The 12,967-nt window shown below is 41.9% G+C and overlaps 1 protein-coding gene and 1 long non-coding RNA gene across 2 annotated transcripts in view; one reads left to right on the forward strand and one right to left on the reverse strand.

The window, feature by feature from the left end:
- Window positions 1–8,738, reverse strand: part of LOC138987815 (uncharacterized) — a 30,234-nt gene extending 21,496 nt beyond the window's left edge. Inside the window, exon 1 of the long non-coding RNA XR_011464109.1 lies at window positions 8,501–8,738. This is a non-coding gene — a long non-coding RNA (uncharacterized lncRNA). The remainder of the gene's footprint in view (window positions 1–8,500) is intronic.
- HMGA2 (high mobility group AT-hook 2) overlaps window positions 1–12,967 on the forward strand; it is a 144,475-nt gene that overhangs the window by 54,385 nt on the left and 77,123 nt on the right. The gene's annotated exons all lie outside the window — the stretch shown is intronic.

Here is a 12,967-nt window from a genome sequence, read left to right on the forward strand (position 1 = left end):
TTATTTCACGCCTCTGCTCTGATTGTTGTATTCTTGACCTTCGTCTCCATCTGGACAAATCTCGCACACCTCCCAAACCCCCGTTCAAATATGGTTCTCCGTCTCCCGAAATGACCACCCCCTCCTCTTTGCCATCATTGGAGTTTTGTACACTCCCTGAGGAGAACACAGTTCACAGTGTACTATAATTGTTTGTTTACCCTTTTTCACACAGAGGACTCTGTCTCCTCCCTCACTGTATTTTCAGTTCATAGCACACAGTCTATCTCAGGAAAAGCATCCAAGAAACGAATGTGTCCAACCTGCATGTCAGTATCTACACCATGTCCTCTGGGTGCAGTTATGTTGCCAGGCATGTTAGAAGTGAATGGCGCTAGGAAATCCAAGTAGGCCAGTTATCAGCAGAAAAGGTTTATTTCCTTCTCTTAATATTTAATTTGTGTTGAATCTAGGCTGAGTGTATGTGGCTATATATAGTCACTCTAGAAGTCAGGTGTGGGAAGATTGGTATTTATTTTAATAGACCAGAGTGAAAGAGAAAAAGAGAGACTTCTAATGTAATTATTAGTGAGTCACATACATTAAAGTTTAATTTCTCGTACTGATACAGAGAGAGCTTGGTAGAAAGCTTAGTGTCTAATTAGTCATATAAAGTATGTGAATATGTGTAATATTAAATATATGTATATGTACATATATATTTAAATGTCAGCCTTATAACATTACTAAGTTGATGGTAAAGCATCTGTCTACAGTGTGGGAGACCCAGGTTCTATCCCTGGGTGGGGAAGATCTCCTGGAGAAGGAAATGGCAACCCACTCCAGTATTCTTGCCTGGAAAAATCTCATGGACAGAAGAGCCTGGTGGGCTACAGTCCATGGGGTCGCAAAGAGTCGGACATGACTGAGCAACTTCACATAAGTTATAATTTATTATAGTCATCCTCAGGAAATTATCATTGTAAGCCCCATAATAAACACAGGGGACTTTAGGGGCTTCCCTAGTGGTCCAGTGGTTAAGATTCTGAGCTCTCAGTGTAGGGGGGACGGGTTCAATCCCTGGTCAGGGGACTAAGATCCCACATGCCAAGCAGGGCAGCCAAAAACAGGAACAAAAAAAAAGACAAGGGACTTCATGGGGTTAACCTGTGGGGTTAAACATATCGTCCCTGCTTTATAGAACTCAAAAATCATATACATAAAAAGATAAGTAATAAAGCTGTTTAAAGTAAGCCAATTAATGGCAAATAATAAATGAGATTCCATTTTGTATCCTGGAGGAGGAAATGCCAACCCACTCCAGTATTCTTGCCTGGGGAAATTCCATGGACAGAGGAGCCTGACAAGCTATAGTCCATGGGTTCTCGACAGAGCCACACACAACTTAGTGACTAAACACCAATAACACCTTACTATAGCTCTGTGCACACAGTGGGTGTTTAATAAGTATTTGCTTAGTGAATGAAGTGACAATGGGACAGACCAAATTTGTAATAATTTTTCAATTGTCCTTCCTTCACTTTTTGCATTTACCTGGAGTTGGGTCTTGCTCTATTTTTGACACTAGCTAATTGTGCATAAGAGTAAGAATTTATCCTTAATACTTTTCATAGATCTCAGATAAAGCTTATTTTTGTTTTACAAGTTAGAAATCAAAATTAATAAATATGTGAATAATAAGTGTATACATAAAGCATAAAAGTAACAAAATATATAAAAATGTATATAATTTAAAGCTCTGTAAAGTCTGCTGCTTTACTGAAGGCTTTGTCAGTTTTGCTGAGACACGTTGGGTGAACATGTAAAGTCTTTAATGACATGAGGCAAATATTCAGGAAATTTTAACCGTTGTCTTTTCAATGGGAGCAAATTGTTTCAGACAACAAATTGTAGGTTTCCAATAGGAAGGAAACCAACTAAACATATGGTTCCTTCTAGAAGTTGTTTTAGTCTTTTTCAGAAGGAGGTTTAGGGTGATTCCAGGTGCCTCACCAGCTTCATTGGAGTGGAATACAGGTAACCTGTGTACACTCGATCTTTGCCAATTTGTGAAACCTACCAGGCAGCCCAGATTTACCCATGGAACCTCCTTATGGCTTAGCAAAGTATCTTAAAAAAAAAGAATGGATGGTCATGTTCTAATTCATCTATTTTTCTGTATCTATATAGAAAGGTTAATATTTTCATGTGCATGCATGCTAAGTCCCCTCAGTCATTTCTGACTCTTTGCAACCCCATAGTCTATAGACCACCAGGCTCCTCTGTCCATGGGATTCTCCAGGCAAGAACTGTGGAGTGGATTGCCATTTCCTCCAACAGGGGATCTTCTCAACCCAGGGATTGAGCCCCAGTCCTTATATCTCCTGCATTGGCAGGCAGGTTCATTACTACTGATGCCACCTGGGAAGCCCCTAATATTTTCACAAGTATGCTTAACTATTAGGGATTTCAAATGGTCATCCCCAAGGCCCTCTTCTTCGCCTTTTCCAGTTTGGAACTCCATCTTATGGAAATAGCCACGTTTTGAAGCAGGTGTAGCTCTTCCTGCAAGTTTCTCCAGTGCAAGCAAATTGGAATCTCACAGGTCTGCATGTACTTCTGTCTTCTCTTCCCTCTTTACTCAACCAGAAAGAAGATTTTCCCCAGTAATTATCTTGTAGAAGTACCATCTTGGAGCTTGATGTTGTTGCCATAGTGAATTTCACTTTTCAAAACTATACATGTGTAAAAATAAAAAGGAACAGTTATATCTTATTAGGGTTCATGCAGCAGGTAATTATTCCAAAGTAGCTCCAAACTGAATTTTCACTTCTCCATTCTCATCTTGGAAGACACATTGACAGTGGCTCAGCCCATGCTTTCTTTGGTTATCTTATTGACAGTAATATCAGATGGACCTTATTTAATTGAGTACCTGTATGTTCTTAAATGAGTAAATAGTATTATTCCAAGTTGACCTATTGACATAATCTCGAAGACCATGTCATTTATAACACCTCAGTTTATTATTTCAACCATCACACTGGCTTGCAGAGAATTCCTTATTTAAATCACTGTACATTTTTTTTTTTTTAATTCCAAGGCTTATTTCAGTCATAAGTCCATTCTCTATGAGGTGGAACTACCAATGTGATAGCAGTGACTTTCCTTTTTTAAATTTGCTTTTCGTTTGAATTATCTTCACTGTCTTAAGAAACGAGCAAGGTTAGTCAGTAGAGAAAGAGCTCATCGCCACTCCAGCTATTTTTAAAGACTTTGATTTTTTAAAAATGGTTAGATGGAAACAATAGAACTGTGATTCAACTAGGCTGCCCCTGGCCTCTGTTTATTCTTTTATTGTTGCTTCATGTTTTTCAATAACACTGTTTCTTTAGAAAATCTTTCTTTTTTCCCTAAACTACTTGCTATATAAGAATGTAGCAACTAGAGATCATTTTAATACATGTTTATAAATAATTACCTTAGCTGAGCTGGTCTGTTGATTAAGTATGTATTAAAGACACTTTTTTCCCCCTATAAAACAGCAGTTCTGTATAATGTTTTTCATAGAATGAATTCTCATTTCCTCAAAATTCATCAAATATTGCATTTCAATATTTTCAGGAGATGTGCCGTGCTGTGCTTAGTCACTCAGCTATGTCCAATTCTTTTCGACCCATGGGCTGTAGCCCGCCAGCCTCCTCTTTCCACGGGGATTCTCTAGGCAAGAATAGTGGAGTGGATCGCCATGCCCTCCTCCAGGGGATATTCCCAACCCAGGGATTGAACCCAGGTCTCCCACTGCATTACAGGCAGATTCTTTACAGTCTGAGCCACCAGGGAAGCCCATTATTACACTTACTCCCAAATCATGGTGTCAAATATAAATCAGATATGTTTAGAAAGTGATGGAAAATATCTTCTTTGATAATTCTTTATTTGCCAATAAGTTACTTTGCAGAAGGCAATGTAAAATAGTCCCATTCGTCTCCTAATTTTGACCTGTATACAACTATACATCTAGTTTTTCTTTCAAGAAAGCCACATCCTAGGAACCCAGAAAAGGATTCTATCTGGGTAATTCTCAATTTCTCTTTGTATCATTTACAAAGCGGGCAAAACCACTCCTGACATTTGATTTTTGAAAACCGTAAAATCATTTCACCACCAAAGCCCAAACTTTCTAAATCAAATTTCGACTGAAGCACAAATAGTTTTGTCATTTATAAACCTTTGAAGTTGGGGGTTCACGTCGAACTTTCCAGACAGCCGTCAACAAAGCCATATCAACGCATGTCTCTGAAGCACATTAAATTATACAGTGCTCCCCATGTACGAGCTGTGTTGGCCACTGAAGGAAAAGAACTTAACTCTTGCGTAGGCCAGTTTGTTGGTGTGGGGGTGACAGGTGTGCTCCAGCGAGGCCACTGGGAGAGGTGGAGTGTGGGGTGCCTGTTGGAGGGTGCAGGGAGTTGGCCCTTTGCACTCCACTTGCAAGGCTCGTTCTTTGTAGCTCTGGTTTGTGATGTGATTTATGGGAGCTGCAGCTCACGGGCCATACATCACCTTCCTGGTCGGCTTTGTTGACACCTTGTCACATTCTTGTGGGCTTGAGGAATTCATTGTTCTTGTTTGAACCGATAAGAACCCAAAAAAAAAAGAAAATGAATAAAAAAAATTTTCTCACTGAGACCTTGGGAAAGGCCGAGGGGGTGGAACGTTGACGTGGAGCAGTGAGGCTGTACTTTCCCAAGCAGAGCAGCCTCGCCACCTTCTCCTGCCCCAGGAAGCCTCACCCTGAGGTGTGCAGCTCTGGGTGCACCCCGGAAGTCGTTTTCTGGTTGTGAGGTGTCTCTTTTTTGCTGAGATGGGACGGGAGAGGGGCTTCAGGAGGAGTAAAGAAGAGGAGGGAGTTTTCCTTCCAGAAATGGGAGCTAGACTGGCTAAGAAGAGCTGCCAGTGGAAGGTAAAATGACCCTGGGCACTGGGGAATGTAAAGCACGCGGTGACTTTTGATGTGAGCCGGTCTCTTCGAAGTTCATCCTTTGTAGAGCGTGCTCTTCGGGCATGCTGCCATGCTGACCTCTCCCCTTTGATGTGTAGCGCCCCATGCCTCACTTAGTATTTTGGCAGCCTACACAGGCTGCCATCTGAGGCCAGCACTTGAAGAGAGTAGAACTTTTCAGAATAGCAACTCATAGAGCCACTGATGTATACAGAGGATATTACCTCCTGTTTCCACAGAGCAAATGCATGATCTGCCTGCTGCTTTTTTAATTTTTTTTAAAGATCTTTGCAGAATAATCTCTCTGATAACTTTGCTTCAGAAAACAGAATGGATTAAACTTCTTTTTATCCAAGAAAAGTTAACAGGTCAGATCATATAAACCACCTCATGGGATCCTTAGTGCTCATACTTCCTGTGTGAAAACAAGAGGTTTTCTTTGAGAGCAGCTTAGCACAAACACAGTCCATTCACTAATATTCTCTGTCATCAGCTTTTGTTGATTGGAAGGAGAAGAACCGATTCGCACCCCAGCCAAGGGCTGGTGTCCAGGGAGTTTAGCATTTTTGTGTTGTACTGTTAACAAGTTCATGTGTCCTGTCGTAAATCCCTTCACCTGGAAGCATCATTCACACATCCCCGCTAGGAACCTCATGTTGAACTGGAGCCACAGCTTCTTAAAACGGCTCTTGCAACCACGTTTCCTGTAGAATGCATGTGTACAAACTCCTTCTGGCACTTGATTTGCCAAGCAGTTACTGTGCTGCGAACAAGGAATGCTGAAGAACTGCCAAGGTAGGTGGTCGGAGAATAAGACTGAAGAGTTGACATTGTGATAATATTGAATGCAAATGAAAGTGACCTAATATATGTATGATAATACAGTGATTGCATGATTAAAGTGAGAGACTAGTTTTGGAAGGCATATACTTTGTGTGTGGGTCATCTGTCTTGCTCTGAACTGCTGTTTTTTGACTAATAGTTAAATGTCTAAATATATGCAATGCTGTCCGCATCGGCATCAAACCTCTAACACACATCCAGCTTTGAAAATCTACAAGCCCAGATCCTCCCATTCCTTACAATGCTGATGAGCCTGCCAGTTCTGCTTCTGCCTTTTCTCTTAGCTCAGAAGCTACTCTGGCTTCCAGAATTAAGTTTATTGACAGTGTTTCACTGCTCTCTGCTGGAGAAGCCCAAAGCTAGGCCTGGCTTCCAGGGCTCAAATCGTTTGCAAGGAATGCAGGTAAGATGGCTCAGCTGATAAACTCCCCGCCTCTGAAATTCACCTTAACACAAGACTTACCTGTCCTTGTCATAGATCACAGTTGAAAAGCCGTGGTGTGCAGACTAGGAACGGGTTTCTCAGAGAAGAAGATGGGTAAGATGAAAATAGATCGCTGCCCAACCTCCAATTTGTTACCTCCAAAGTTGTCCCATATAAAGCTAATCCATGTGGTGGTACACAGAAATGTGCACCCCTATCAAGTTAACTCCCATCCTTCCATTTTGACACACAGATGTATACCTTATTCTGCTACATACGTCTGAGATGATCATCCCCCAGCCCCTCAAAAAAGAAAAGAAAGCTCTCTTGGCCAAGCTATTTCTTCTAAACTCTTTCTTTAGTATGTGTGTGTCTGGAGAAAAGAGATCAAAAGTATTTAATCAAATAAACCAAGAGTGTGTTAGGGACATTTTTTCCTAAAATATTTTCTAGGCAGGAATAAATATTAATTTCCACCTTCATTTTCATGAACACAAATCCATACCTTCACTGAAATGTTACACTTCTCAAGCATGAAACAAAAGTACAAGTGCAGAAAGAAAAACAGCCAACGCTTTTGATGAATATTGTTTTTCATATCCATTTTGAGTATGTGTATACACATCAATTTATGCATGTGTGCATGTGTGATTATTGCATATATTGTACATAGGTATGTTTTGAAGGGATAAGCCCAGTACATCTCCAGAGTGGACTATGCTCTTTTAGGCTCTTTTCAGTCTGGCATCTTTTAACTTAAAAACAACTTGATGAATAGAAATCATAAAAAGCCATGTTAGAACAGCATTAAAGTGCTCTTCTATTCTACAGCATTCCAAGTGAATTATTGCTGTGCTGTCAAAGAAAACAAAAACATTTGGGAAGGACTGTTTATTTTACAGTGGTTGACCAAAAGTATGCAAGTGGTTATAAAAAAATGTAGACAGCTAACGATGGGAGGTGCCACTTGCACATTCTGAAATCCATTCACAAACCTTTGACACTGACTCCCGATCACGATCACGAGAGATAATATTAGAGGCAAACACATTTTCCATGGGGAAGATACTAGCGCTTTCAGAGCCTTGCTCATTCAGAGTAAACAAATAAAACAACTATCTTCTATCCTGTATCACTGGCATCTTATCACAGAGCCTGCTGGCATGATATGTTTTTCTTCCAAGAAGAGCAAGGAAATTTTTGCAAAAATATTTCTCTAGGAGGTTATGGCAACATGATCTTTTTTTGTGCTGTGCAGCCTTTGTATTTAAAGGTTAAAATAAAAACTGCCGTTGACAGTGTTAATAGTCTTTCATTAAACAAATACATGATTTTTAAGCTAGATAAGAAATTAAAAATCCTTAACACAGTCCCTTTGTATTAAAGATAATAAAATGTATAATCAGAGAAGATAAATTACTTGTTTTAAAGTTGCATTGGCTAGGCAGTGTGGAGGGATGAGAGTTAGAAATAGGAGGTTGCTGTTTCTGAGATGGCTCAGTGGTGAAGAATCCTCCTGCCAATGCAAGAGACGCAGCAGATGTGGATTTGATCCTTGGGTCAGAAAGACCCACTGGAGTAGGAAATGGTAACCCACTCCAGGATTCTTCCCTGGAAAATCCCATGGTCAGTGGAGCCTGGTGGGCTTCAGTCCATGGAGGTCACAAAAAATCTAATGCGACTGAGCATGCTCGCACACACAGACTATACAGAGTGAAGACCTCATTAATACTTCCTGGGAAATGCTTATTTTAATGTTTAAGGATTTCTCATTAGTGAAGGGACCAAGGAATCTAGGTCCCAGGGTTTAAGTTTCTTTTAAAAAAATTCACTGATAAATCAGCATCCACTTAACCTTCTGGTAGATTGATCACCAGATATATTTTTGAGAAATGAGAATGGTCATAACCAGCTCTAATTATCTTTATCACAGGGTGAAAGATAAGATATGAAAAGCTCTTTGATAGTTCCTAGCATGATTCTTTCACATCAAGCCACTCCATAAACATTAATTGAAAGAATTCCTTCCTGTTGACGCCATTGCAGCTTGTTTTCTGGGTGGTGTGCGTTGTAGGAAGACCCCACGTCATAAGAGTATCCTTGTGAAAAACGGACAGACAGCTTACCACCATTCACACGTATTAGACGCTTTGGGCATCCAGCTTTCCTAACACTGTGCCCCCAGAGTGGAGAGAGTGAAAGAAAAAGAGAGGAATTGGAATCAGAATCACGTGCATCTGAGCCCCTACCTCAGCAGCTCCTTCTGGTCCCTGAGGGTCTCCAGGCTCGGAGTTTTGTGTAGTGTTGGCCCGAGAGACGGTTGTCCTTTGGACAGCTCAGCTGTGTCTGTCTCCTCACCGAAACAGCATCCGATTTTATTCAGATGTAGCATTTGCCTTCCCTCCGTGACATCCTTGGGTTAATCACGTGCTTGCTGGCCAGGATATGTAAATAAAACTTGGCTACAAAACACTTAAAGGATTATGAAGCAATCTTGCTTAATAGTAGTGAAACAAAACAAAACACCACTCCAGCAAATCCTTGTGTGTGCTACTAAGTCATGGAAAGATCCAGTTATGACTGGAACTGTCCTGGCCTGAGTATTGTCCTAGACTCAGAAAGAGAGAGAGAGAGGGAGAGAGAGTGGGGGAGGATGACAGGGAGAGGAGAAACTGTGCTGCAGACAGCCCCAGCATGCGATCCCTGCAGGCAATTGCTAATGAGGACGCGGAGCCGGTGGAGGGAGCCTGCTAATCCGGGGAACCCGCCTTTCCCACCCATACTGGAATGACTGAGTCACCGCCGCTTACACATCCTTGAACTGCACACCTTTTCCTGTGTGCTCAGAGGTGGCCTGGACCCAGGGAGGACCTCCCCAGGAGGTTGCAGTCTGCAGAAAGAGAGATTCAGATGTGTGTGCCTGTGGCAGGGGGGTGTTCCTGTGTGGCTTTGCAGTTAAAGCTGTCCATCTCCTGTCCCTGGCCGGTTGCTAGCACGGGACCACGAAGCATCCCCCTCCAAGTTGTCTATCAGCAGAGCTGTCTACTCTGACCGGAGGGAAACGAGCGTGGAAACCCCAGGTGGCTCTGCGTGCCAAGAGCAACCTTAGTCAATGAGAGAGCTCAGCAGATGGCGGGGTCCTGCGTGCCGACCTTTCTGCTGCTCGTAGGAGAATCATGTGCTGCTATTTCTGTGGCTTCTGCCAGTTGGCCCCTGCCCACCTTTTCTGTTCATACTAAAGCGGCCAGGAACTGAGCGAAAGAGGAAGCCTCCTCGGCTGTGCTCCGGGCTGCTCTGCCAGGAGTGCGTCTGTAGTAGGTCCAGCAGCAAAAACAAAACAGGGCAGAGCCAGGGGAGGCCCCGGCCAGAGCAGCTGAGCGTGGAAACAAAGAAGCCCGCCAGCAGCAGCAGCAGGCTGTGGAATGTCAGGCTAAAAGGGAACTTTCAGAGTGGCCACATCGTCTCCAAGAAGGGAAACTGAGGCCAGAGAGAAAGTAGCAATATCTGGGCAGTGGCTGAACCAGGTCTGCTGAGGACCTATCCACACTGCTGTTGGATTTTAATAGCTCTGGGGTTGACAGTGCAGCCCTGGACAACTCAGTCTTCTGGACCTCAGTCATCTCATCTATAAAATGGGGATCAGACTAGATCCTCCCTCCTCCTCCGAGTTGCTCTGAAAATTAAATGAGGAAGTGTAAGCAAAAGCACTTGGTGGCGTGCCTGGCCGTTAGGAAGTGCTCGGTACACGTTGGCTGGTATCCTATGATCAGGGACTTGAGATGCCACTGAAGCAAGAAAGAGAGATAGGGAATTGTTCCTACATATCTGATCTGTGAAACGTTTTCTAATTTTGAAGGCCTTTCCCAAGGAGAGGTAAGCACATTTGATTAAGACCAGGCTGATTTTGTGATTTTGCTCAGTGTTGATGTGATTGGAATGTTTAATCAAGCAGCAGACTCCCCCTTCCAGGAAGAGCCCAACTGGAATAACGAGGAGGAAGCGGGTAATGTGAGAGCCCTGGAATTGTTGCCGGTCAGACTTCCTGAATGCAGGGTTTATCCCCTTTGTGAAAGCCAATTCTGAACCTTCCTGACTGAGAGTTTAGAATAGTCGGCTTCGAAGTTACATTCTGACTGAAAAATGCTTCCTACAAGCTGAGGAATTGCTCTAGGGGTAAAAGAAGGGAGGAAGTGGTGAATAATACTGCATTTTGCAGAAAAGGCTAATGATAGATGATTTTGCCCTCTTAGGCCCAGGTGTAAGGAAGGAATTAGGAACCAGCTTCCCTTCACTTCACTTCTAACACTTAATTCCCAAAGTGCTTTACATCAAGTTCTGACACCAGCTGGTTGGGAATCAGTTAGAGATCACAATACAAGAACAGTGACCATGTACTGAGCCCTCATTGGAGTCTCAGGTATTGTGCAAAAGCACAGTGTATTTGTAATCCCACTTCATTTCCACAACAGCCCCATGAAATATTTCCCTGTTTTGCGATGAGAAAAGTGAAGCTTGAAGAAGTTAAATAACTCACCCAAGATCATGCAGCTAGTAGACACTCCTGTGCTCTTACCTTAGCCAGTGTGCCATGCCCTGCTTTCCTCTTAATGGTAACCTTTCTTCTAACCTGAATCTCTGTGGCCCGCCGTTTTTTTTTTCCCCTGTAAATTTAAGACTGCGCTACATTCTTGCCAAGGCTACTTCTTTCAAAATTCTAAATGTTTCCAGAAAGAGGTACAGTTTATAATAAGGAATCTTACTTTCCAAATAAATTCTACCCTATTAAAATCAAAGGACCAGTTGCCTTTCTTTTTTTTCCCTCTTTTTTGGTATGTATGTGTCATTCAAGTTACAGAATTCAGAAAGGGATTAAAAACTGGGAAAAACCGTCATGTGGTATTTTGATATATGTGCAAGCCCAATGACTCTAATGAAAAAGGAACATTTTTACGAAATTACGCCTGCCCAGTTGATCCTAATAAGTTTAATTGTTTAATCCTGATAAGTATATGAATGCACAGGTGTATCTCCTTTTGTTGTCAGAAGCAAACGGTAAACTTTATTTGTGCTGGCCTTTATTTCAAGAAAGACTGTGTGTTCATGCATATTATAATAATTTATATCCCCAAGGTAAGCCATCTAGATATCTCAGCATTATTACTTTACTAAGGGAAATTTCTCTATCAAAAATTTTTATGTTCTAGTGGAATTATGCCTCTAAGTTCTCAATATTTATCAGTGTCTTTGAAATTTTGTTAGTTAGCCAATGGCACCCCATTCTACTACTCTTGCCTGGAAAATCCCATGGGCGGAGGAGCCTGGAGGGCTGCAGTCCATGGGGTCGCTAAGAGTCAGACATGACTGAGCGACTTCCCTTTCACTTTTCACTTTCATGCCTTGGAGAAGGAAATGGCAACCCACTCCAGTGTTCTTGCCTGGAGAATCCCAGGGACGGGGGAGCCTGGTGGGCTTCCGTCTATGGGGTCGCACAGAGTCGGACACGACTGAAGCGACTTAGCAGCAGCAGCAGCAGCCTCATCAAGATTACTGTGTGCTAATAATCACTAGCTGTGTGGCCTTGGACAATTTTCTTAAGCTTTCTGAGCCTTAGTTACTTCAGCCACAAAATGGGATTTATAATGGGATCATCATATTATTATAAAGGATTGTTAAGAGCATTAAATGAGTTAATTTTGTAAAGTGCTCCAGATTGTTCCTGACACACAGTATTAACTAATATTTTTAATCACTGATGGTTTTCAAACAAATTTGCTAAGAATTGTATCCATTAAGTTTTCAGTCATAATGAGCCTTCAGCTTATTCTGTTTTTATTGGTATTCAGCGTTATAAAGTTTGCTTTTTTCATTTCTCACTGATGTCTATAAATTGCATTTACTTAGAAAGGCTCTTAAGAAACTTTCATATTTCTTTTACTTCATCATTTCTTTTACTTTAGTAAGTGGTGACTTACTGTTTATTTTATCCTTCGAATTTTATCTAGAGCAGCTTTTGACTTTAAACTGTGACATATAATGCATCAAATTACACTCATTGAATTGATTTACTCTGAACTGTAGATTATTATAGGTAGAATTTGCCCTCATTTTTTTTCTTGGTGTCCAAGTTTCAAAGAAACATGTTTTTGGTCCTACTCATGGTAAATAGTGGGTTTTTAAATGACATCTTGAGATACATATTTCTCAGATACAAAAGTTTGTTGTTATGTTCTTTTGGCCAGAAAAGACTCCTCTTCCTGGGAAATGTAGCCACAGAATGCTGGGTTTGAGTTTTATTAATATCCTTGTAGATTGAAAACAAAATGTTTTCCCTCCCCGTTTTTGTTCTTTTCCATTTGGCAAACCCGGTGATTTGCCACATGAGCCAATGTGTGTCTCATTTGCTTATTTTCTTGTGCACTAGCAGCCCTGGTGATGTCATCTGGAATGTGCACAGTCCCTGGGAATAAATAACATGTTGGAACAAAGTTTTCTTTGAGGCAGCAGAAGCATTCATGCACCTTACAGTACACTCTGGGCTTCCCAGGTGGCTCAGTGGTAGAGAATCCTCCTGCCAGCAGAGGAGATGTAGGTTCAATCCCTGAGTCCGGAAGGTCCCCTGAAGGAGGAAATGGCAACCCACTCCAGTATTCTTGCCTGGAAAGATCCTATGGACAGAGGAGCCTGATGGGCTACAGTCCATGGAGTCACAAAGAGTC

This window comes from Bos mutus, chromosome 5 (genome assembly GCF_027580195.1).
Source record: "Bos mutus isolate GX-2022 chromosome 5, NWIPB_WYAK_1.1, whole genome shotgun sequence".
In the NCBI taxonomy this organism is placed as follows: domain Eukaryota; kingdom Metazoa; phylum Chordata; class Mammalia; order Artiodactyla; family Bovidae; genus Bos; species Bos mutus.